Source organism: Protopterus annectens, chromosome 2.part0, assembly GCF_019279795.1.
Source record: "Protopterus annectens isolate FY-2018-M chromosome 2.part0, PAN1.0, whole genome shotgun sequence".
Taxonomy (NCBI): domain Eukaryota; kingdom Metazoa; phylum Chordata; order Ceratodontiformes; family Protopteridae; genus Protopterus; species Protopterus annectens.
Genome location: NC_056728.1, coordinates 237,533,624 through 237,538,569, shown reverse-complemented (window position 1 = coordinate 237,538,569; position 4,946 = coordinate 237,533,624). Strand labels below are relative to the sequence as shown.

The window sequence follows — 4,946 nt, the reverse complement described above, 5'->3', positions numbered from 1 at the left end:
GCCAAGAAGTCTCTCTCTGCTCTATCACATTTTTAAAGTCTCCTCCCCTGGGATCTGCTTTAACCACATCTAAAACTGAAAATAAAAACTTGTTAAATTTGTTACAGACAACTGAATGCTTATACAGGGCATTATTCTCATCCTTAATGTTGATACTATACATGTTCTCTCATTCTTTCCATCAAAGTGGTTGTAATGGGGAAGGCTTCTTTGTGTGTGTGTGTGTGTGTGTGTGTGTGTGTGTGTGTGTGTGTGTGTGTGTGTGTGTGTGTGTGTGTGTGTGTGCATGTGCACACATGCACTTGTCTGGCTGTATGTTTTAGAGGGTTGAAATAAATTACTGTGGAAAATTATTATTATTTTTATTTCTTACATTCTCCTATCTGAGGTTACAAAAGTGGATATAATTGCAGGGTACAGAAACTGTGGAAAAAAATAATCTTAGTGAGCCTGTGGTCATTCATTGAAGTTAAGTAGTATGCATTTTGGCTTTGCAGGACTAATGTGTATTGTGGAAAACAAGTTAGGATACATTACTGTATGGCCAATGTTTGTGTGAAACAATGTTGGAACATTAATGTGATAATTTCATCTCACAATGAGACACTCCAGTATATATAGTCAACAGAATGGCTATAATTGCTAGGTATGGGATCTCTCTGTGATTAAAAAGTGAATGATGCTTCTACCATTAGACCAAGTTAAACAGTCACCATTTTGACTTTGTGGGATTAATTTGTATTTACATGAAGGAAATTGGACTACTTTATTGTAATTACTGTTTGTTTAAAACAAAGTTGAAATGCTTTACAATAGCCATTATTGTTTTCTGTGCAATCTGCTGGTCAAGAGACTTGTTCTAGATCTGCTCTAGCAGTAGTCCTTTGTTACAAAGGCACTTACAATAGCACATCTTTCTGTATATGTGTCCTTACAAACTACATAGCACTTCTAATAATGTTTTGCAGAAGAAGTAGGATGTTATAAGCTTTTAATTTTTATTGGGCAGACATGCTCATCCACACGAACACACACACGCACAGGTATACAGACACAGTACAGCACACAGGGATTTTAGCTCCCACTATTTAATTTTTAAATATACAGAGTAATACTATTTTAAGCATTTAATTTTTCACTCTTCCTATGAAATAAATTGATGAATGCATGATGATTACTGTGGTAAAACAAAGGACAGTGGTTGGTGCATTTCCTACGGATAGGTTCAGTAAGAATTTTGTATAACATAGTCCTTTGTAGAGGTATGCTTTTAATTTATGGTTTATCACAGCCTGTATGTCTATCAAGTTGATTATTCTACAGTAACCAAAAATCTTGAATTCTCTTCAGTTACATCCTTCAGGTCATGGGAGAATAAATTTCCCCAGAGCAGATACTTTTACATCTCTTGCTCCGTGAGCTGAATATGATATGAAAAACTTCTTCCAGATAAAGTGCTGTACTGCAAAAAGGTGCAAAAATGTTTTAGCTCATAAACTGCAAAATGGGACTGGTTTTCATGTTGACAGGTGCTTTTTGTACAGAATGGTCCTCCCTAAGCAGAAGAAATTGTGAGAAACTAACTGTACTGAAATAATCAGGAACTCCATTGGAATGAAACTTAACCCAGACATGAATGATGCAGGATTTAACAGAAACTTTTCTTGTGTAACAGTTAAGCTAATGTTTTACATTTTTCAACACAGAAAAAATAGGGAAAAAGTAAATTTGTTTCAGCCTTTGCCCTTCTGTTAGTTCACCAGGACATAGCAGTTACAGCTCTCACTAGACATTACTGAACTCTGTTTATAAAGCTGCAAGAGGAAACTAGAAAATCACTTTCTAGATCATACATCATTTATGGATTCTCTGGGATATTTGCAGTGGGCTTTATGCTACTCAAACCCATTATGAACTCAGTAAGTTAAATTGCACATTACCAAAAAACTGTTCCTCATAATTAGATATATCACTACTCAAAGAAAAATAAACTGTGTTCTTAATTTAAAGCTTTATTAATTTAGTTTGATGAAGAAAATACAAATTTTTATATTTTAATAACAATCCATGATGCGTTTGAAGGAGCCTATTTGGGAAGTCATGGCACCCCAGTCTGTGTACCTTCTAAACTCGCTAAGCCTCAAGAAGTACTGTCTTTCTCTATAGTTGGGATGGTCATAGAAAAGCCACTAACCTTCAGAAACATTGCAGGAGTGGATGCCCTGATAACAGAAGCGATCATGTATATATGGGCAGTATATCAGTGAATTCCATCATCTGGCCTCCAAATTCAGGCCTGTCATATACCCTCACTCGATATGATCCCCTGTGCTGCAAAAATAATGATATTGATTATTAGTGCTGGTCTAATAAATTAAAATGGATTTTTGTTATGCTTGCTGAGATGTCAAATGTATAGCTTAGCTATCTGCATACAAAAACATATACAAACACACACAGGTACACATACACACATATAATGTAAATCTAGTTACCTAATAGTTCATACTGAAATCTGATTTTTTTACAAAAGAATTTATTGTCCAGACTGTAATGAATGTTTACCCAGAAGGATACAACCATTTGTTAATGAAGAATTTGTATTTCTATTAGTAGTTCTAGACAAATAGGTTTAGAAACAGACATAATCTGTAGAAAGGAGATGTGAAGACAGAACTTGGGGGTGTAGAATCTAGTACCTAACAGACTACTTTCCATTCTTGGTATCAGGCTACAGCACAAGGTATGCCACTAAGTGTACACTGCTGGAAACCAACAGACTTCATGTGAAGGACTGACGGATGCTAATCATTTAAGACAGCTGGTCTTGTTATTTAGTTGGTACCAATGCATATCCGATTCCTCACCACGAAGAGGAGCAATCTGAGTCTCTCTGATAGACTGAAATGATTATTGCCTCGACAAGAACTAGAAATGGATTCTGTTGTCATTAGCCATCTGGCCAATTTTGGATTGGGATGTTAATTTACATTGATTCTTGGGCTTCCTCTGTGGTATGAAGTGTTAAAAATAAAATAATAAGCAGAAGTGTATACCTGACATGTCAAGGTGTATCTTTCACTCACTATTAATATGTAATGAGAGTGGTCCAAGGCATTAAAGATCCAGGGAAGAAATATCAGAGCATGTGCTTGGACAGCATAGTTTCCCTTATGTCAGGCAGAATTTGGCCACTCTGAATATCAGCAGGCAGTGTGAAAGGCCAAGGCCTGGGAAATGCACACTGCAGATTCCCTTTGGCCATTCGTGCTGACTGAATGATGCACAGGTCCCAGCAACTGGCATATTTGAGGGGATGGTTTACAAAATGTAGAAAATTTGTTAAAATAAATTCAGTCTCTTCCTGTGTACCAAAAGTACATAAGAGACTAACAAGCCCTCTCCCCTGGGTAATCTCATACCATTAGGCACTGATTCTTTTTCCACATAATGCAGACATACCTCTCAGTCTCTTAGCACAAGAAATCTGGTAAATAATGGGAGACAAAGGTATAAAAATATGCATAGATTTTAAATATTGCTCGTATACACTTAAAAACTTGCTAGAATAACGGGTTTTATGTTAGAATGTATTTTTGGAAGGATAAAAGTCTGAAACTCAAATATTGTAATTATTTAGTAATTTCAGTCCTCAGTGATTTGCCAGAAAACCACACAAATTTTGATGAAAAGGCCAAAATATGAGCCAAACATCCCATATTTTTGGAAAACTTGACAGCTGAGAGGTATAAATACAGATGCACTTTTGGATCACATTTTAAAGTAATATTTATGATTAGAAACATTGTAGCTAACAGATATCACTCATTTTCCAAAAATAAAAACTATAATACAATAATAAAGTTTTGATACTGAATCCCCAGTTTAATAGGTCTACAACAGATGTATGTATACATAGCATCTAACACAAGCTCAAAATGAAAACTGTTCCACAGTCCACTACCTACACGAAAGGCCTAGTATAAATTATATTTTATTGTTGATAAATGTTTGTCTCCCACAAAGTTACCTTTTTTCTTTTCTTTTTTTTTTTTGCAGGTTCTGTTTGCAATTGATAGTAACAAGAAATAGAATATCTTTCACTTTAGTTTATGTGTCTGTGGAAATCCACAGGTAATTGGATGAAAGATTATTGTTTAACTACAAATCCACCATTCATTCTAACTGCCTACAGGTAGATAGATAGATAGATAGATAGATAGATAGATAGATAGATAGATAGATATAGGTAACATGAAAATCATTTAAAATAACAATTGAAAAGAAACTCTTCATACTTATGAATAGTACTTACTGCAGGAATCATGCGGCAGAACCTGACTGTGTCATTAAAACTCATCCAGCGCTGGTAATCAGGGTACTCGCCCCTGCTCAGGAAGTACTGGTACCCTGAGTAATCGAACACTCATAGATCATCCAACAGCCACTGTTGACCCGGATGGAGTTACAGTGACTGAAGTAAGACTGCAGTTCGACACAGTCACTGTAACACTCAAACTGTTGACCGTGGAAGTTACGGTCCTTGTCGAAGATGACCTGTGATTATAGGGAAATGGAATACAATGTTCAGTGTGCTAATTATTTTAAAAGCAGTTTATATGTCTTCTGTAATTTTGAGAAGTGATCTGTAAAACAGTGTTCTTTCAAAATCTTGGACATCTACCCACACCAATATGCACACATGCATGTCCACTGTATTCCACATCTTTTCCTCAGTATGTCATCTATCTGTGGTCCTTTCAAGGCCAGCTCCTACTGCCCTCCTGAAAATTTCAGAAACAAAGTAGGTAGAGACATCAAGGAAATAAAAGGATTTCATATGACAAATGAAACAATGTAACAATTGTAGGTCATGTATGCTGTTTGGTAGGAGAGGCAGGTTATGCAAAACATTTAATCGCCTTCCATAGTTCCATGCTGCCTCA

The 4,946-nt window shown here is 35.9% G+C and overlaps 1 pseudogene; it reads right to left on the bottom strand.

The window, feature by feature from the left end:
* Nucleotides 1-2,054: 2,054 nt before the first annotated feature.
* Nucleotides 2,055-4,563, bottom strand: LOC122793710 (annotated as a pseudogene).
* Nucleotides 4,564-4,946: the final 383 nt, after the last annotated feature.